Raw genomic sequence first — 23,487 nt, forward strand, 5'->3', positions numbered from 1 at the left:
GGGTTAACAATTGCTTGTGTTATTTGCTTTACCATTATGTATTTTTTATCCATTGTGTGTTCACAGATATTAGTGTCGTGACATTACCTTCGACATCTTATATCTGATACCAGAATTTCAAAGGTCACCAAACCAAGAGCTCACATCTGCTGAGGATGAGGGAGGCTGAATACCTTTACCACACACTCTGCTCGAGAGAGGAAACCACAAAAAACTCCGGAGGAAGAGGATACCAACATGTCAGGAATATGAACAAAAGTCTTACCCTGTTGAGAATCATACCATCTTTGGGAGAGAACTGAAGACATCCCCAGTATCCTTTTTGTCATTGTGAATGTTCACTTTGTTTAAAAACAAGTTATGAAAAGTTCAATTATTTAAAAACAATGATATTCCTCAATTAAAACATGCAAAACATTTGTTGAATAAGAACAAATAAGAGTGTAAATAATTGGATAAAGGCTCAAAATTTATTTGATGGAATGGTAGTCTGCAAATGGCAAGACTCCATGGATCTTTACAATTTTGAAATTGGTGATATATATTGGAAAAAAGGCTACATTGAACATAATGACCATTTCTCCACCAACTCTGAATCCGATGTATTTGAAGCTTCGGTTGATGATGACTGAGCGAGAGTCTCTGAAGGATGACAGCTTGTAGAACATAGTCTTGTCAGGATGCAGTTACTTGCCAAATCCCTATTTTTTTCCTAGATTGCCCAGGGTGAGGTACTCAATCTAGCGGGATACGTATTCATTTTTTATGTATCTAACTTTTGCCTGGATCACCCTTTCAGGTTTTCAATCCACCGAGACGCTCATTTTTGCCTAAGTCTCCCTTTCGGGTTTTCAACTTAGCGAGCTATTCTGTTTTTATCTTTAGGCGAAGTATTTCTTGACTGCATCTGAATTCACAGGACGAGCGAAATCCTCCCCATCCATAGTTGTAAGTATCAATGCACCGCCTGAAAAGGCTCTCTTGACAACATATGGACCTTCATAGTTAGGAGTCCACTTGCCCCTGGAATCGGGTGCAAAAGACAAGACTTTCTTGAGCACAAGGTCACCCTCTCGGAACACACGAGGCTTGACCTTCTTATCAAAGGCTTTCTTCATCCTTTGCTGATATAACTGACCGTGGCACATGGCAGTCAATCTCTTCTCTTCAATCAAATTCAGCTGGTCATAACGACTCTGAACCCATTTAGCATCAGTCAACTTGGCTTCCATCAAGACTCTCATTGATGGGATCTCCACCTCTACTGGGAGTACAACCTTCATGCCATAAACAAGAGAGAAAGGGTTTGCCCCTGTTGAAGTGCGGACAGACGTCCGATACCCATGCAAAGCAAATGGCAACATCTCATGCCAATCTTTGTACGTAACAACCATCTTCTGGATAATCTTCTTGATATTCTTATTAGCAGCTTCAACAGCCCCATTCATCTTGGGTCTATAAGGAGAAGAATTATGATGCGCAATCTTGAACTCACTACACAGCTCTTTCATCATCTTGTTATTCAAGTTAGATCCATTATCAGTAATGATCTTATCTGGAACACCATAACGGCATATGAGTTGATTCTTGATAAACTTCACGACCACCTGCCTAGTCACATTTGCATATGATGCCGCTTCAACCCACTTGGTGAAGTAGTCAATTGCTACGAGAATGAATCTGTGACCGTTGGACGCTTTCGGTTCTATCATGCCAATCATGTCAATTCCCCACATAGAGAAAGGCCATGGTGAAGAAATCACATTTAGAAGTGTCGGAGGAATATGAATCTTATCCGCATAAATTTGACACTTATGGCATTTCTTCACGTATTTGCAACAGTCAGACTCCATTGTCAACCAATAGTAGCCTGCTCTCAACATCTTTCTAGCCATGGCATGTCCATTGGAATGAGTACCAAATGAACCCTCATGGATTTCAGTCATTAACAGGTCTGCTTCGTGTCTATCCACGCATCTGAGCAAAACCATGTCAAAATTCATCTTATAAAGCACATCGCCATTGAGGTAGAAACTGCCTGACAATCTCCTCAAAGTCTTTCTATCTTTCACAGATGCCCTAGGTGGGTAAATCTGGCTCTGAAGAAAGCACTTAATATCATAATACCATGGCTTATCATCTTGCACATCCTCTACTGCAAATACATGAGCTGGTCTGTCCAAACGCATCACAGTGATATTGGGAACTTCATTCCAAAGTCTGACCACAATCATCGAAGCAAGTGTAGCGAGAGCGTCTGTCATCCGATTCTCATCTCGAGGAATATGATAGAAGTCAACCTCAGTAAAGAACGTTGAAATCCTCCTCGCATAATCCCTATATGGAATGAGGCCAGGCTGATTCGTTTCCCACTCACCCTTAATCTGATTGACAACCAGGGCCGAATCACCATAAACATCAAGATGTTTGATCCTAAGATCAATACATTCTTCCAATCCCATGATACAGGCCTCATATTCAGCCATATTATTCGTGCATTTGAAAGTTAGCCTTGCTGTAAACGGAAAATGTGTGCCCTAAGGAGTAATAATTACTGCCCGAATACCATTTCCGTATTGATTCACAGCGCCATCAAACACCATACTCCATCTGGAACCAGGCTCTGGCCCTTCATCGAGCGTAGGCTCATCGCAATCTTTCATTTTCAAATACAGAATTTCCTCGTCTGGGAAGTCATACTGAACTGACTGATAATCCTCGATCGGTTGATGTGCCAAGTGGTCTGCCAAAATACTACCTTTAATGGCCTTTTGAGCTCGATACTCAATATCATACTCAGGCAACAACATCTGCCAACGGGCAATCTTCCCAATTAAAGCAGGCTTCTCAAAGATATACTTGATTGGATCCATTTTGGATATCAACCAAGTCGTATGATTCAACATATACTGGCGTAAGCGCTTAGCAGCCCAAGCCAAAGCGCAGCATGTTTTCTCAAGCATTGAGTATCGAGACTCACAATCAGTGAACTTCTTACTCAGGTAGTAGATAGCATATTCTTTCTTCCCAGATTCATCTTGCTAACCATGGACACAACCCATTGAGTCTTCAAGAACTGTCAGATACATAATCAACGGTCTCCCTTCCACAGGCGGAGACATAATCGGAGGTTCAGACAAATACTCTTTAATGCTATCAAAAGCTTTTTGGAAATCCTCGGCCCAATCATGAGACTGATCTTTCCGGAGGAGCTTGAATATGGGTGCACATGTGGCAGTCATGTGGGATATGAACCTGGAAATATAATTCAAGCAGCCAAGAAAACCTCGGACTTGCTTCTCAGTTTTGGGCGCAAGCATCTCTTGTATTGCTTTGACCTTTGCAGGATCAACCTCAATACATCTTTCGCTAACGATAAAGCCCAATAACTTGCCGGAACGGACTCCAAATGTACACTTGTTAGGATTCAGACGAAGCTTATACTTCCTCAAGCGTTGAAAAAGCTTTAACAAGTGCTCTACATGTTCAACTTCCGTTCTTGACTTTGCAATCATATCATCAACATATACCTCGATCTCCTTATGCATCATATCATGAAACAACGTGGTCATAGCTCATTGATATGTGGCTCCGGCGTTCTTCAAACCGAAGGGCATCACTCGATAACAGAATGTTCCCCAAGGTGTGATGAATGTTGTCTTCTCCATATCCTCGGGTGCCATTTTAATTTGATTATATCCGAAAAATCCGTCCAGAAATGAGAAGACATTGAATTTAGCTGTATTGTCTACCAACATATCAATATGTGGTAGAGGGAAATCATCTTTCAGACTAGCTTTATTCAAGTCTCTATAGTCCACACACATTCGGACTTTTCCATCTTTCTTAGGTACGGGCACAATATTGGCCACCCATTGAGGATATGTAGAAGTCACTAGAAACCCCGCATCAATTTGCTTCTGAACTTCTTCTTTGATCTTCACCGTCATATCGGGATGCATTCTTCTGAGCTTCTGCTTCACAGGCACACACTCAGGCCTCAAAGGCAGGAAATGTTGCACAATATCTGTATCTAGACCAGGCATGTCTTCATATGACCATGCAAAGACGTCGACATACTCTCGTAGCAACTCAATCAACCCCTTCTTAACGGATTCTTCCAGGAGTGCCCCAATCTTTACTTCTCGCACACAATCTTCAGACCCCAAGTTGACTGTTTCCAGATTCTCAAGATGCGCCTGAATGATCTTCTCTTCATGCTCAAGTAGACGGGTAATCTCGTCAGGAACCTCTTCAACCTCATCTTCTTCCGTCTCAAATACAGGGAATTCAAAGTTGGGAGATGGTGTTGGATCATTATGTTCAATGGGTTTGATCAACTTGCATAATGATTTTGGATATAAAAGAGATTTTAGAATTCAAACAAAGCAAATCATTATGCAGATGAAAAGATTGATTTTATTCTTATTTAGGGTTTTATGTGATCACCAATTTCATGCAAAAGCGAAAAGGGAAAATAATTGGAAAAACAAACATTTAACATGAATTTAACATGAATTTATTTAACAAATGGCTAACCAGGAGAGCCTTTTCTCCCCTACCACCACCAGCTTCTTATTCTTTACAAATTTCAATTTCTGGTGTAGGGTGGATGTCACGACGCCTGCCTCGTGAATCCATGGTCTGCCTAAGAGACAACTATACGATGGGTGAATGTCCATAACCTGGAAGGTAATCTGGAAATCACTTGGTCCGATTTTGACCGGGAGATCAACCTCACCAATCACAGTTTTGCGAGACCCATCGAAAGCCTCCACAACTACCCCACTCTGCCTCATGGGAGGCCCCTGATATGATAGCTTCGTAAGAGTGGACTTTGGCAATACATTCAATGATGACCCAGTATCCACCAGCATATTGGACATGGCGTCATCTTTGTAGCTTATGGATATGTGTAATGCCAAGTTGTGGTATCTTCCCTCCTCGGGGAGATCAACGTCACAAAAACTTAAATTGTTACAAGCGGTGATGTTTGCAATAATACTGTCAAATTGCTCTATCGTGACGTCGTGATCTACGTACGCCATATCCAACACCTTCTTCAGAGCTTCTCGATGTGGTTCTGAATTCATTAGAAATGATAAAACAGAGATTTTGGATGGCGTTTGTAGAAGCTGATCAACTACGTTGTACTCACTTCTCTTGATGAGCCTTAGCATCTCATCACAGTCTTCTTTCGTATTGCCACTCGGGCCAGCAGAAGCAGGAGTTCTCAACATAGGGGAGGGTTTAACAATAAGTGCCGGATTCGGAGCGTTCACAGCATTCCCAATCGGGCTTTCAGCATAATCAGCATTGTCGTTCCTTCGAGCGTCAGCTTGCGGCTTTGGCGGAGCCGAGAAAACACGACCGCTGCGGGTCAGGCCGCTGACGTCGGCAATATTAACAACAGATGAAGAGGGCATGGGAACCTCTTTCCTATTCTCCAATGCTACAACATTGTAACGATAGGGGACTGCCTTCTCAGAAGAGTACGGTATAGGACCAACTGGCTTAATAGTCAGAGCAGGAGAAACCTTCTGCTTGCTACCATCATACTTGATGACAATAGGCGCAGGTATCCGGAATACCGGAGAAATTACGTTGACTTCAACAGCATCTTCATCAACATTTCTGTTTTGAAGGATCTCAATGACTCCCTCATCAAGCATTTCCTGAACATCCTTGCACACTTGGCGACAACCTCTATGATTGACAGAACAGACTCGACATCTATCGTGGTCATGTTCATAATGGCTATAATCACATAGTAAACGATGCATCTCAACCAAAGATTTTCGAATATGACTGACATATTTGACCTTATACCACCACTGGGGGTTGGTAGGTATAGCGGGAGGGTCTCGTGGAGTAATTAACTTTCTATCAATCAAAGATGGATAGAGTTCAACATAAGTCATCGGAATTGGATCAAAGGTGACCTTCTTCCTCTCGTAGCTGGTGTTGGCATTATTGGTGTTGCGAGGCTGGTAGGCCTGTTGTTGTGGACGCTGCTGTTGTTGCTGATATTGCTGAGTTTGTTGTTGTTGATAATGTTGGGCTTCCCTGAAAACAGGTGCTATATGAGCCACCTGATGCTGGTTGTTAATGGGGCGGGCAATCTTCCTCTTCACAGAGGGTCTTCTCTTAACATGGGAAGACATGACATGTGCCTCTCCCTCCTTCTTCTTCGCAAAGCTTCCATATCTCTTTGCTGAAGAGCCTTCATCTCGAGTTAAACGTCCTTCACGGACCCCCGCTTCCAGTCTCATTCCCATATTCACCATCTCGGTGAAATCTGAGGGAGCACTGGCTATCATTTTCTCATAGTAGAATGAACTCAAGGTCTTCAAGAAGATCTTGGTCATCTCCTTCTCCTCAAGGGGTGGCACTATTTGAGCTGCTAACTCTCGCCATCTTTGGGCGTATTCTTTGAAGGTCTCTTTCTCTTTCTGGGACATTGCCCTCAATTGGTCCCTATCAGGAGCCATATCCATATTATATTTAAAATAATTTTTCCACCCTCATCATGTTTTTCATTCTCTTCATCATCTCTCTTTTAATTTAGAGAAACCTTCTCTTGAATTAAAATCGATCAATATTGTGACCCATACACATGCCATGACAACCAAACCAAGATAAGTTCTCATACTCTAATTGCACACAAAATATTAAAAATCTTCTCTCTCCACTACTATCGTGTCGTGCAGTTGCTCGTCATCTATAAATCAAGTAGGGTGCAGGAAAAATGCCCTTGTTTCTCTATTCTTTAGGAGTTTTATCAATGACTTGATTTATCATCGCTTTGACAATATTTGTATTTTCACTCTAGGTATTGTTATGTGAATAAGAAATTGATTTTTTTAATTATTATTTGGAATTTCAAAAGTTTTCAAAAAGTTACAACATTTGAATTTAATTTTCTATAAGAAACTATTAAAAAATAATTTTAATTAGGGCTATTTTTGTTATTAAATTTTCGTTTTTGACTTTTACTAAAGTATCTTATATAATATTTACTACATATATGCAACGCAATGAAAAATACATTTTACATAAACTATAAATAACAAATCTTCTATATATACTATTTCTTACAGTGTTGTTGATTTTTAAACAATATTTTAGTTTTAATTTTTTAAATATTAAATATTTTTATAGAGATATTTATATGAGTATTATAAAAAATTATTTTAATAATATTTGTGTTTGTTTTAGAATTTGTTTTATAATTTTATTTTAAGAATTACATATATCTGGTATAGAAATAATTGTTTTAAAAAAGCATCAACTAAAAAATAGTTTAAGTTTATTCTCACTAAAGTTATTCTATTCCTTTTTTCCTAATTTTCCAAAATAACTCAAATTGCTATTATATTGAATAAGTTTGAGTGAACTCTTTATTGAGAATTACTTTTTTTGTGTGTAAATTATATGATTTTATTACATTAAAATCTTTTGAAAAGAATATTTAAAAAATAAAAAGGTATAAATTCCTTAATGAAAGATTTTGGTTAATTTTATAAAAGACATATTCTTTAATTAACATCAAGATTCGAGTTTAACGGATGGTCGCATCATAATTTTGAGTAAGATAAAATCTAAACCACAAATTTCAATTATTCTTATCTAAGGGCTATAATTGATTTTTGTCGTTTCTCAAAATAACCATGTCTTCTATCTTGATTTGCATTTATAATTGAACTGGATACGGTGATTATTCACTTTATCTAGAAAGTACAAATTTTCTTATATCAATGATAGTAGGAAATATTCAATATCAATATTGTGATATATTATTAATAAATATTCCTAATGTACTTTTAACTAATGCATAAATATTTAAGAAATATTAGCTATAAATTAAGGTCTAATGTTAAACTTTTTCATCAAAAAGATATTTGAGTTTTTAGAAAAGAAAAAATTTGAAAGAGAAATGGCAGGTTCTCTAGTGATAGTTTTTCTCTGATGATGTTGATGATTTTGTTCGTTGTAATACAAGTTGAATGCTTGCTAGAACCTTTTTGTGAAATAAAGTGTGATGCAATATGTATCGGAAATCGTCTAGTTGTGGATTTTGATAAGTGTGTAAAACATTGTAGAGAGACAAAATGCTAAAAAATATCTTGCGATGATTAATAGCATAAGCCATGGTATTTTTTAACACTCTCGTTGTCTTTTATTTTGTCACGTTTTTAACAAAAGAAATATATTTATTAATTTAATTATTTTGTTTTTACTCTTTAGGTTCCTCGGCGCGCGGTGCATGAATAAATTGTTTCAAGCAAGGATGCTGCAACACAAATAAATATATAACATGTATCTTATGCGAGGCTCTACGTAATAAATGTCCTTGTCAAATTGGCATTGTCTCAAATTTGAATAATTATTTTATACTATATAAATTTTTGTTTTTTAATTATCAATTTTTGCATTTATTTTCTTTTTTTTGTCTTGTTTATATGATTGTAGACTCAAAGATTTGATTGCATGCTTATGATTGTTATAGGTGTTGGCCAATTCGGAAATTTGATTTGGCAAAAAATTAGACGAACTGTTATTGTATTAATGACTTTTCAATTATTTGGTATTGAGTACTTACCAAGCTCTAAAATTTTAAACATGACACCTATTATGCACAAACCTTTTTGTCTGGCTTTAATGGTATAATGGATATTCATTAAACTTTATTATGGCGATACTAAACAAATTTTAAAATAATCAATACATTTGACATCATAACGAAACTTAAAAAGAAACCTATTTTAGAATCTTAAACCGCACAACTTATGAAATCTAAAGAACTAAGCATTCCTTTAAATTTTTTTCCTTTATAAATTTTTCATTAACTACGTCTAAAACAATTAATTTTACATTGAATTATCTACATTACCAATTTTTAACAATAGTCAAAAATTGTTTTCATTATAAAATTAATCAAAAGAAACGAAGTAGAACAGTGGAGGTGAATGAGAAAAAGAGAAGATAAGAGAAATATTATTCTATTGTTTCAAGTCTTCTATTCATTTCTCATTAATGTTTTCATCAATAAGCTCTTCATATCTGATTTCATTTACACCGTGGTGTTGAATGTTATGTACATTAATTGCAATCCTCAGTTGCAATAATTTTTCCACCCTCCTCATGTTTTTCGATCAATATTGTGACCCATACACATGCCATGACAACCAAACCAAGATAAGATCTCATACTCTAGTTGCACACAAAATATTAAAAATCTTCTCTCTCCACTGCTATGGTGTCGTGCAGTTGCTCGTCACTCTAGGTATTGTTATGTGAATAAGAAATTGATTTTCTTAATTATTATTTGGAATTTCAAAAGTTTTCAAAAAGTTACAACATTTGAATTTAATTTTCTATAAGAAACTATTAAAAAATAATTTTAATTAGGGCTATTTTTATTTATTAAATTCTCGTTTTTGATTTTTACTAAAGTATCTTATATAATATTTACTACATATATGCAACGCAATCAAAAGTACATTTTACATAAACTATAAATAACAAATCTTCTATATATACGTTTTCTTACAGTGTTGTTGATTTTTAAACGATATTTTAGTTTTAATTTTTTTAAATATTAAATATTTTTAAAGAGATATTTATATGAGTGTTATAGAAAATTATTTTAATAATATTTGTGTTTGTTTTAGAATTATTTTTAAAATGATTTTTTAAGAATTACATATATCTGGTATAGAAATAATTGTTTTAAAATAAAAAAACATCAACTAAAAAATAGTTTAAGTTTATTCTCACTAAAGTTATTCTATTCCTTTTTTCCTAATTTTCCAAAATAACTAAAATCGCTATTATATTGAATAAGTTTGAGTGAACTCTTTGTTGAGAATTACTTTTTTTGTGTGTAAATTATATGATTTTATTACATTAAAATCTTTTTAAAAGAATATTTAAAAAATAAAAAGGTATAAATTTCTTATTGAAAGATTTTGGTTAATTTTATAAAAGACATATTCTTTAATTAACATCAAGATTCGAGTTTAACGGATGGTCGCATCATAATTTTGAGTAAGATAAAATCTAAACCACAAATTTCAATTATTCTTATCTAAGGGCTATAATTGATTTTTCTCGTTTCTCAAAATAACCATGTCTTCTAACTTGATTTGCATTTATAATTGAACTGGATACGGTGATTATTCACTTTATCTAGAAAGTACAAATTTTCTTATATCAAGGATAGTAGGAAATATTCAATATCAATATTGTGATATATTATTAATAAATATTCCTAATGTACTTTTAACTAATGCATAAACATTTAAGAATTATTAGCTATAAATTAAGGTCTAATGTTAAACTTTTTCTCAGTGAGTCTTTTGTAAGAGTTGAAAATTTAAAAAAATCAAAAAGATATTTGAGTTTTTAGAAAAGAAAAAATTTGAAAGAGAAATGGAAGGTTCTCTAGTGATAGTTTTTGCTCTGATGATGTTGATGATTTTGTTCGTTGTAATACAAGTTGAATGCTTGCCAGAGCCTTTTTGTGAAATAAAGTGTGATGCAATATGTATCGGAAATCGTCTAGTTGAGGATTTTGATAAGTGTGTAAAACATTGTAGAGAGACAAAATGCTAAAAAATATCTTGCGATGATTAATAGCATATGCCATGGTATTTTTTAACACTCTCGTTGTCTTTTATTTTGTCACGTTTTTAACAAAAGAAATATATTTAATAATTTAATTATTTTGTTTTTACTCTTTAGGTTCCTCGGCGCACGGTGCATGAATAAATTGTTTCAAGCAAGGATGTTGCAACACAAATAAATATATAACATGTATCTTATGCAAGGCTCTACGTAATAAATGTCCTTGTGAAATTGGCATTGTCTCAAATTTGAATAAATATATTATACTATATAAATTTTTGTTTTTTAATTATCAATTTTTGCATTTATTTTCTTTTTTTTGTCTTGTTTATATGATTGTAGACTCAAATATTTGGTTGCATGCTTATGATTGTTATTAGGTCTTGGCCAATTTGGAAATTTGATTTGGCAAAAAATTAGACAAACTGTTATTGTATTAATGACGGTTCAATTATTTGGTATTGAGTACTTACCAAGCTCTAAAATTTTAAACATGACACCTATTATGCACAAACCTTTTTGTCGGGCTTTAATGGTATAATGGATATTCATTAAACTTTAGTATGGCGATACTAAACAAATTTTAAAATAATAAATACATTTGACATCATAACGAAACTTAAAAAGAAACATATTTTAGAATCTTAAACCGCACAACTTATGAAATCTAAAGAACTAAGCATTCCTTTGAATTTTTTTCGTTTATAAATTTTTCATTAACTACATCTAAAACAATTAGTTTTACATTGAATTATCTACATTACCAATTTTTAACAATAGTAAAAAAATTGTTTTCATTATAAAATTAATCAAAAGAAACGAAGTAGAACAATGGAGGTGAATGAGAAAAAGAGAAGATAAGAGAAATATTATTCTATTGTTTCAAGTCTTCTCTTCATTTCTCATTAATGTTTTCACCAATAAGCTCTTCATATCTGATTTCATTTACACTGTGGTGTTGAACGTTATGTACATTAATTGCAGTCCTCAGTTGCAATAATTTTTCCACCCTCATCATGTTTTTCATTCTCTGCATCATCTCTCTTTTAATTTAGAGAAACCTTCTCTTGAATTAAAATCGATCAATATTGTGACCCATACACATGCCATGACAACAAAACCAAGATAAGTTCTCATACTCTAGTTGCACACAAAATATTAAAAATCTTCTCTCTCCACTACTATCGTGTCGTGCAGTTGCTCGTCATCTATAAATCAAGTAGGGTGCAGGCAAAATGCCCTTGTTTCTCTATTCTTTAGGAGTTTTATCAATGACTTGATTTATCATCGCTTTGACAATATTTGTATTTTCACTCTAGGTATTGTTATGTGAATAAGAAATTGATTTTTTTAATTATTATTTGGAATTTCAAAAGTTTTCAAAAAGTTACAACATTTGAATTTAATTTTCTATAAGAAACTATTAAAAAATAATTTTAATTAGGGCTATTTTTGTTATTAAATTTTCGTTTTTGATTTTTACTAAAGTATCTTATATAATATTTACTACATATATGCAACGCAATGAAAAATACATTTTACATAAACTATTAATAACAAATCTTCTATATATACTATTTCTTACTGTGTTGTTGATTTTTAAACAATATTTTAGCTTTAATTTTTTAAATATTAAATATTTTTATAGTGATATTTATATGAGTGTTATAGAAAATTATTTTAATAATATTTGTGTTTGTTTTAGAATTTGTTTTAGAATTTTTTTTTAAGAATTACATATATCTGGTATAGAAATAATTGTTTTAAAATAAAAAAAAACATCAACTAAAAAATAGTTTAAGTTTATTCTCACTAAAGTTATTCTATTCCTTTTTTCCTAATTTTCCAAAATAACCAAAAATGCTATTATATTGAATAAGTTTGAGTGAACTCTTTATTGAGAATTACTTTTTTTTTGTAAATTATATGATTTTATTACATTAAAATCTTTTGAAAAGAATATTTAAAAAATAAAAAGGTATAAATTCCTTATTGAAAGATTTTGGTTAATTTTATAAAAGACATATTCTTTAATTAACATCAAGATTCGAGTTTAACGGATGGTCGCATCATAATTTTGAGTAAGATAAAATCTAAACCACAAATTTCAATTATTCTTATCTAAGGGCTATAATTGATTTTTCTCGTTTCTCAAAATAACCATGTCTTCTAACTTGATTTGCATTTATAATTGAACTGGATACCGTGATTATTCACTTTATCTAGAAAGTACAAATTTTCTTATATCAAGGATAGTAGGAAATATTCAATATCAATATTGTGATATATTATTAATAAATATTCCTAATGTACTTTTAACTAATGCATAAATATTTAAGAAATATTAGCTATAAATTAAGGTCTAATGTTAATCTTTTTCTCAGTGAGTCTTTTGTAAGAGTTGAAAATTTAAAAAAATCAAAAAGATATTTGAGTTTTTAGAAAAGAATAAATTTGAAAGAGAAATGGCAGGTTCTCTAGTGATAGTTTTTGCTCTGATGATGTTGATGATTTTGTTCGTTGTAATACAAGTTGAATGCTTGCCAGAGCCTTTTTGTGAAATAAAGTGTGATGCAATATGTATCGGAAATCGTCTAGTTGAGGATTTTGATAAGTGTGTAAAACATTGTAGAGAGACAAAATGCTAAAAAATATCTTGCGATGATTAATAGCATATGCCATGGTATTTTTTAACACTCTCGTTGTCTTTTATTTTGTCACGTTTTTAACAAAAGAAATATATTTATTAATTTAATTATTTTGTTTTTACTCTTTAGGTTCCTCGGCGCGCGGTGCATGAATAAATTGTTTCAAGCAAGGATGTTGCAACACAAATAAATATATAACATGTATCTTATGCAAGGCTCTACGTAATAAATGTGCTTGTTAAATTGGCATTGTCTCAAATTTGAATAAATATATTATACTATATAAATTTTTGTTTTTTAATTATCAATTTTTGCATTTATTTTCTTTTTTTTGTCTTGTTTATATGATTGTAGACTCAAAGATTTGGTTGCATGCTTATGATTGTTATTAGGTCTTGGCCAATTTGGAAATTTGATTTACCTTTTTGTCGGGCTTTAATGGTATAATGGATATTCATTAAACTTTAGTATGGCGATACTAAACAAATTTTAAAATAATAAATACATTTGACATCATAACGAAACTTAAAAAGAAACATATTTTAGAATCTTAAACCGCACAACTTATGAAATCTAAAGAACTAAGCATTCCTTTGAATTTTTTTCGTTTATAAATTTTTCATTAACTACATCTAAAACAATTAATTTTACATTGAATTATCTACATTACCAATTTTTAACAATAGTAAAAAAATTGTTTTCATTATAAAATTAATCAAAAGAAACGAAGTAGAACAATGGAGGTGAATGAGAAAAAGAGAAGATAAGAGAAATATTATTCTATTGTTTCAAGTCTTCTCTTCATTTCTCATTAATGTTTTCACCAATAAGCTCTTCATATCTGATTTCATTTACACTGTGGTGTTGAACGTTATGTACATTAATTGCAGTCCTCAGTTGCAATAATTTTTCCACCCTCATCATGTTTTTCATTCTCTGCATCATCTCTCTTTTAATTTAGAGAAACCTTCTCTTGAATTAAAATCGATCAATATTGTGACCCATACACATGCCATGACAACCAAACCAAGATAAGTTCTCATACTCTAGTTGCACACAAAATATTAAAAATCTTCTCTCTCCACTACTATCATGTCGTGCAGTTGCTCGTCATCTATAAATCAAGTAGGGTGCAGGCAAAATGCCCTTGTTTCTCTATTCTTTAGGAGTTTTATCAATGACTTGATTTATCATCGCTTTGACAATATTTGTATTTTCACTCTAGGTATTGTGATGTGAATAAGAAATTGATTTTTTTAATTTTTATTTGGAATTTCAAAAGTTTTCAAAAAGTTACAACATTTGAATTTAATTTTCTATAAGAAACTATTAAAAAATAATTTTAATTAGGGCTATTTTTGTTATTAAATTTTCGTTTTTGATTTTTACTAAAGTATCTTATATAATATTTACTACATATATGCAACGCAATGAAAAATACATTTTACATAAACTATAAATAACAAATCTTCTATATATACTATTTCTTACTGTGTTGTTGATTTTTAAACAATATTTTAGCTTTAATTTTTTAAATATTAAATATTTTTATAGTGATATTTATATGAGTGTTATAGAAAATTATTTTAATAATATTTGTGTTTGTTTTAGAATTTGTTTTAGAATTTTTTTTTAAGAATTACATATATCTGGTATAGAAATAATTGTTTTAAAAAAAAAAACATCAACTAAAAAATAGTTTAAGTTTATTCTCACTAAAGTTATTCTATTCCTTTTTTCCTAATTTTCCAAAATAACCAAAAATGCTATTATATTGAATAAGTTTGAGTGAACTCTTTATTGAGAATTACTTTTTTTTTGTAAATTATATGATTTTATTACATTAAAATCTTTTGAAAAGAATATTTAAAAAATAAAAAGGTATAAATTCCTTATTGAAAGATTTTGGTTAATTTTATAAAAGACATATTCTTTAATTAACATCAAGATTCGAGTTTAACGGATGGTCGCATCATAATTTTGAGTAAGATAAAATCTAAACCACAAATTTCAATTATTCTATCTAAGGGCTATAATTGATTTTTCTCGTTTCTCAAAATAACCATGTCTTCTAACTTGATTTGCATTTATAATTGAACTGGATACGGTGATTATTCACTTTATCTAGAAAGTACAAATTTTCTTATATCAAGGATAGTAGGAAATATTCAATATCAATATTGTGATATATTATTAATAAATATTCCTAATGTACTTTTAACTAATGCATAAATATTTAAGAAATATTAGCTATAAATTAAGGTCTAATGTTAAACTTTTTCTCAGTGAGTCTTTTGTAAGAGTTGAAAATTAAAAAAAATCAAAAAGATATCTGAGTTTTTAGAAAAGAAAAAATTTGAAAGAGAAATGGCAGGTTCTCTAATGATAGTTTTTGCTCTGATGATGTTGATGATTTTGTTCGTTGTAATACAAGTTGAATGCTTGCCAGAGCCTTTTTGTGAAATAAAGTGTGATGCAATATGTATCGGAAATCGTCTAGTTGAGGATTTTGATAAGTGTGTAAAACATTGTAGAGAGACAAAATGCTAAAAAATATCTTGCGATGATTAATAGCATATGCCATGGTACTTTTTAACACTCTCGTTGTCTTTTATTTTGTCACGTTTTTAACAAAAGAAATATATTTATTAATTTAATTATTTTGTTTTTACTCTTTAGGTTCCTCGGCGCGCGGTGCATGAATAAATTGTTTCAAGCAAGGATGTTGCAACACAAATAAATATATAACATGCATCTTATGCAAGGCTCTACGTAATAAATGTCCTTGTGAAATTGGCATTGTCTCATATTTGAATAAATATATTATACTATATAAATTTTTGTTTTTTAATTATCAATTTTTGCATTTATTTTCTTTTTTTTGTCTTGTTTATATGATTGTAGACTCAAAGATTTGGTTGCATGCTTATGATTGTTATTAGGTCTTGGCCAATTTGGAAATTTGATTTGGAAAAAAATTAGACATGCTGAGTACTTACCAAGCTCTAAAATTTTAAACATGACAAATATTATGCACAAACCTTTTTGTCGGGCTTTAATGGTATAATGGATATTCATTAAACTTTATTATGGCGATACTAAACAAATTTTAAAATAATCAGTACATTTGACATCATAACGAAACTTAAAAAGAAACATATTTTAGAATCTTAAATCGCACAACTTATGAAATCTAAAGAACTAGGCATTCCTTTGAATTTTTTTCGTTTATAAATTTTTCATTAACTACATCTAAAACAATTAATTTTACATTGAATTATCTACATTACAAATTTTTAACAATAGTAAAAAATTGTTTTCATTATAAAATTAATTAAAAGAAACGAAGTAGAACAATGGAGGTGAATGAGAAAAAGAGAAGATAAGAGAAATATTAGCTATAAATTAGCTATAAATTAAGGTCTAATGTTAAACTTTTTCTCAGTGAGTCTTTTGTAAGAGTTGAAAATTTAATAAAATCAAAAAGATATTTGAGTTTTTAGAAAAGAATAAATTTGAAAGAGAAATGGCAGGTTCTCTAGTGATAGTTTTTGCTCTGATGATGTTGATGATTTTGTTTGTTGTAATACAAGTTGAATGCTTGCCAGAGCCTTTTTGTGAAATAAAGTGTGATGCAATATGTATTGGAAATCGTCTAGTTGAGGATTTTGATAAGTGTGTAAAACATTGTAGAGAGACAAAATGCTAAAAAATATCTTGCGATGATTAATAGCATATGCCATGGTATTTTTTAACACTCTCGTTGTCTTTTATTTTGTCACATTTTTAACAAAAGAAATATATTTATTAATTTAATTATTTTGTTTTTACTCTTTAGTTTCCTCGGCGCGCGGTGCATGAATAAATTGTTTCAAGCAAGGATGTTGCAACACAAATAAATATATAACATGTATCTTATGCAAGGCTCTACGTAATAAATGTCCTTGTGAAATTGGCATTGTCTCAAATTTGAATAAATATATTATACTATATAAATTTTTGTTTTTTAATTATCAATTTTTGCATTTATTTTCTTTTTTTTGTCTTGTTTATATGATTGTAGACTCAAATATTTGGTTGCATGCTTATGATTGTTATTAGGTCTTGGCCAATTTGGAAATTTGATTTGGCAAAAAATTAGACAAACTGAGTACTTACCAAGCTCTAAAATTTTAAACATGACAAATATTATGCACAAACCTTTTTGTCGGGCTTTAATGGTATAATGGATATTCATTAAACTTTATTATGGCGATACTAAACAAATTTTAAAATAATCAGTACATTTGACATCATAACGAAACTTAAAAAGAAACATATTTTAGAATCTTAAATCGCACAACTTATGAAATCTAAAGAACTAGGCATTCCTTTGAATTTTTTTCGTTTATAAATTTTTCATTAACTACATCTAAAACAATTAATTTTACATTGAATTATCTACATTACCAATTTTTAACAATAGTAAAAAATTGTTTTCATTATAAAATTAATTAAAAGAAACGAAGTAGAACAATGGAGGTGAATGAGAAAAAGAGAAGATAAGAGAAATATTATTCTATCGTTTCAAGTCTTCTCTTCATTTCTCATTAATGTTTTCATCAATAAGCTCTTCATATCTGATTTCATTTACATTGTGGTGTTGAACGTTATGTACATTAATTGCAGTCCTCAGTTGCAATAATTTTTCCACCCTCATCATGTTTTTCATTCTCTGCATCATCTCTCTTTTAATTTAGAGAAACCTTTTCTTGAATTAAAATCGATCAATATTGTGACCCATACACATGCCATGACAACCAAACCAAGATAAGTTCTCATACTCTAGTTGCACACAAAATATTAAAAATCTTCTCTCTCCACTACTATCGTGTCGTGCAGTTGCTCGTCATCTATAAATCAAGTAGGGTGCAGGCAAAATACCCTTGTTTCTCTATTCTTTAGGAGTTTTATCAATGACTTGACTTATCATCGCGTTGACAATATTTGTATTTTCACTCTAGGTATTGTTATGTGAATAAGAAATTGATATTTTTAATTATTATTTGGAATTTCAAAAGTTTTCAAAAAGTTACAACATTTGAATTTAATTTTCTATATGAAACTATTAAAAAATAATTTTAATTAGGGTTATTTTTGTTATTAAATTTTCGTTTTTGATTTTTACTAAAGTATCTTATATAATATTTACTACATATATGCACCGCAATGAAAAATACATTTTACATAAACTATAAATAACAAATCTTCTATATATACTATTTCTTACTGTGTTGTTGATTTTTAAACAAAATTTTAGTTTTAATTTTTTAAATATTAAATATTTTTATAGTGATATTTATATGAGTGTTATAGAAAATTATTTTAATAATATTTGTGTTTGTTTTAGAATTTGTTTTATAATTTTTTTTTAAGAATTACATATATCTGGTATAGAAATAATTGTTTTAAAATAAAAAAAACATCAACTAGAAAATAGTTTAAGTTTATTCTCACTAAAGTTATTCTTTTCCTTTTTTCCTAATTTTCCAAAATAACCAAAAATGCTATTATATTGAATAAGTTTGAGTAAACTCTTTATTGAGAATTACTTTTTTTTTGTAAATTATATGATTTTATTACATTAAAATCTTTTGAAAAGAATATTTAAAAAATAAAAAGGTATAAATTCCTTATTGAAAGATTTTGGTTAATTTTATAAAGGACATATTCTTTAATTAACATCAAGATTCGAGTTTAACGGATGGTCGCATCATAATTTTGAGTAAGATAAAATCTAAACCACAAATTTCAATTATTCTTATCTAAGTGAGTCTTTTGTAAGAGTTGAAAGTTTAATAAAATCAAAAAGATATTTGAGTTTTTAGAAAAGAATAAATTTGAAAGAGAAATGGCAGGTTCTCTAGTGATAGTTTTTGCTCTGATGATGTTGATGATTTTGTTCGTTGTAATACAAGTTGAATGCTTGCCAGAGCCTTTTTAAAGTGTGATGCAATATGTATCGGAAATCGTCTAGTTGAGGATTTTGATAAGTGTGTAAAACATTGTAGAGAGACAAAATGCTAAAAAATATCTTGCGATGATTAATAGCATATTCCATGGTATTTTTTAACACTCTCGTTGTCTTTTATTTTGTCACGTTTTTAACAAAAGAAATATATTTATTAATTTAATTATTTTGTTTTTACTCTTTAGGTTCCTCGGCGCGCGGTGCATGAATAAATTGTTTCAAGTGTAACACCCACATATAATATATGTCTAGAATACATATTATACATAGTGTAAAACTGGTACTGAAATACATAAGTGCCTAGAAGCACATCATACATATACAATACATGCCCAAAATAACATAATATGGCATAAATGTACATAAGAGTGCCCAAAATAAAACTACTGATCTAGATCATTAGACAATGATCTCAAAAAATATCTACATAGCGGAAGAAAAGCCACCAGTCCTCAGGTAAGCAAGACATCACTCTATCTTGCCCTTACCCTTATCCTGCTCAGAACCACCTGAAAAATAATCAACAACATGGGGTGAGATAATAATCTCAGTGGGTTCCCTATCCTATGGGTCCACTCGGCTCTACAGGGTTTTCTAATCAATATTCAGCTCATATCCAACTCAAGTCAACAAGGGAACGAAGACTTGAGCGATGGGGAAACTAACTCGCAATTGTATGGCAACATGCATCTGAGTTCTCATAACTCAACCACGATCATTATTCAGATCACGACGCATCAATTCCCGAACGGACTTACGTCTAAGCCAGGCCCGGTTCATGCATGCTCGTATGATTCGACTTTCGCGGTGGATATCAGGTTCCCCTATGGGACTCTAACCCACTTTTAAGAACCGTCACTCGTATGGGACTCTAACCCACTTTGAGTATCTTTCACCGTATGGGACTCTAACCCACTTAGGTGTCCACCTTTCCCCCATGTCCGCCATGGTTGGGGCTCAAACCCAATTGAGGCTCGAATCATTGGTCCCACATCCCAATGCTTACTCATCTAAGCATACCAATGGAGATGTGTACCACCACAGAAAACAAACATTTTGAATACATGATCGGTTCCATAATCATTGGTTCCATGAACCATAACAAAATTCATCAATCACAGGTGACTTCATTCACCTCATTACATAAATAATAACATGGCATGTTCCATACAATGCGTCTCATACACATAACTCACATATGTTCCATAACCTAGATTATCCTTCTAAGTTATTAATCATATTATACTACTAGATTTCCTCACTCTCCTTTGTAAGGTTTTTAATCATGTTATTTCACAATCAAACATATCAACCATGTTTAATTTCCATCGTAATAAAATTCATGGCATTTATAAATCACATCATATTTTATAACATGGAATAATAATAATAGCCATTTACGTTATCTTTCTAACGCATCCGGCCGTGTCCAAAACGGAGGTATAATACTCAATTAATTCATCAATCTATCTTAATCAAGATTTAGGTTAATATTTATTCATTGCATAAGCATTCAACAACAACCTCTCTAGCCTAGTGGTAAGGCATGTACAGTTTCAAGGAGGTCCTGGGTTCGAACCCCCTTGATGACAAATTCTGTACAGACAGAAAATTAAATTCTGTTCAGTGTTAACCGGTTAACCTAATAAGTTAACCGGTTAACGCGCATGAAATTTGCCCAGAAGGTGAATACGTTAACCGGTTAACACGCATATTTTCATTGTTTTCCACCTCTCAGAACACCAGTTTCCTCTGTAACTCCATTTCCAATCAAACCCACACTCCTTCTTCCAACACTCCCACCTCACTACATGTTCATAACCACAAGGATTTCAACATCATAACATAACCATAGCAAATCATATTATCATACCAATCACAACACATGTTCATGAAAATCAACAAGAGCAAGAACATATTCATCTTGTAGCATGGATATTCATGATTTATCTAACATTCTACAACCCTAATTTTTTCTAGAAAACTAAAGTTTCTAACTAGAACCCACCTCAAGAAATTGAAGAGGAGAAGTTGTTGAAGATGAGATGAGGATGAAGATGATGGTGTTGGTTCCAAGCTTTCCTTCTTCTTCTTCTTCTCCACTAGCCTTGCTCTCCTTCTTCTCTTAAGCTTCCTCTTTCTTTCTATGCTTTCTGATACATAGAAACCAAATGGCTTATGGTAGGTAACAATAAGGTAGTAACATGTGGACCACAAGCCTTGTAGCATATGTGTGGTTAGAAAGTGGTGGAAACAAATATCTTAAGTGGTACCAACCATAATATTTGTTCTACCAGAGCTATTGACCCATTATTAGTGTTACCAAAATGTCCTAATTAATAAAAGGTCAGTTCCAAATAATATTAATTAAGTCAACCTGAACTCACTATTTGCTCTATTTATCCCAATTGACAACTTTTAGAGCACATAGGAACTCAGTTGATCTCAATTAATAGGAGTTTAGGCATTTAAGGAAATACGGGGTATTACATCCTCCCCCCCTTAAATAAAATTCGTCCTCGAATTTAAATATTACCTGGAAAAGATGAGGGTAAGCTTCTCGCATTTCTGACTCTAGTTCCCAGGTGGCGTCGCCTGGGTGTGATTCATCCCACTGAACTTTAACAAGAGGAATCTCCTTATTCCTTAACACCTTAACTTCTCGTCCTGTAATGCAACTTGGTAGAGGTTCGAAGGTCAGATCTGCTTCTACTTCTACTGAACTTGGAAGAATAGGCTGAAGAGAATCTGGAATGAACTTCCTGAGTTGAGATACGTGAAAAACATCATGCATTTCTGATAGAGAAGGTGGTAAGGCTAATCTGTAGGCTACTTCTCCAATTCTCTCTATAATCTGGTATGGCCCTATGTATCTCGGACTTAGCTTCCGTGACTTAAACGGTCCTTTCAATCTCAACCTCGGAGTCACCTTCAAAAATACATGGTCACCTTCATCAAATTCCAAAGGTCTTCTCCTGTGATCCGCATAGCTCTTTTGGCGATCTTGTGCTTTCTTTAACTTATCACGGACCATCTTTATCTTTTCCGTTGTCTCTTGAATAATCTCCGGTCCTAAGATCCTTTCTTCGCCAACTTCTGTCCAACATAAAGGTGTTCTACATTTCCGTCCATACAAAGCTTCATAAGGGGCCATCCCAATACTTGCATGATAAGTATTGTTATATGCGAATTCAATCAATGGTAAAAGCTCCTTCCAATTCCCCCCACTTTCAAGTACACAAGCTCTTAACATATCTTCCAGTGTCTGTATTGTCCGTTCAGTCTGACCATCTGTCTAGGGATGATTAGAGGTACTTAAACACAATCTCGATCCCATAGCCTGTTGGAATGCTCTCCAAAACCTTGAAGTAAACTTTGGGTCTCTATCGGACACGATGCTAGTAGGAACACCGTGCAACCTAACAATTTCTGAAATGAACAACCGTGCAAGATGACTTGCCTTGTAAGTAGTCTTCACGGCCAAAAAGTGTGCGGACTTAGTCAACCGATCCACAATCACCCAAATTGAATCATAGCCACCTTGGGTCCGAGGCAACCCTACCGCAAAATCCATTGAAATACTATCCCATTTCCAAACTGGAATTTCTAAAGGCCGTAATAACCCACCTGGCTTCTGATGTTCAATCTTTACCTGTTGGCATACAATGCATTCTGACACATACTCTGCGATATCCCTTTTCATTCCAGGCCACCAATAGTCCTTCTTCAAGTCTTGATACATCTTTGATGAACCTGGATGTATAGTAAACGCCCCTTTGTGAGCTTCCTTTAAAACTTTCCTTTTTAGCTCTACATCATCCGGAACACAAATCCTTTGATTAAACAGAATAACTTTGTCCGGTGACTGAGTGAAACCTGGTTGAGTTGACATCTCTTGCAATCTCTCATCTATCATTTGTCCTTGTCGGATCTCTTCCCTTAGGTTAGAGGTAATATTCAAATTTCCCATTATTACACCATCCTGCGTCCAACTAAACTGAAGATTGAGATCTCGGAACTTTTCCAACAACGCATATTCCAACATCATCAACTCAGCTTTATGTATCTCTTTCCGACTCAAGGCATCCGCAACCTTATTCGCCTTCCCTGGGTGATACTTAAGCTCAAAATCATAGTCCTTCAAGTATTCCATCCATCTCCTCTGTCTCATGTTTAACTCCTTCTGGTCAAATAAGTATT

This window comes from Lathyrus oleraceus, chromosome 1, assembly GCF_024323335.1.
Source record: "Lathyrus oleraceus cultivar Zhongwan6 chromosome 1, CAAS_Psat_ZW6_1.0, whole genome shotgun sequence".
NCBI classification, from domain to species: Eukaryota; Viridiplantae; Streptophyta; class Magnoliopsida; order Fabales; family Fabaceae; genus Lathyrus; species Lathyrus oleraceus.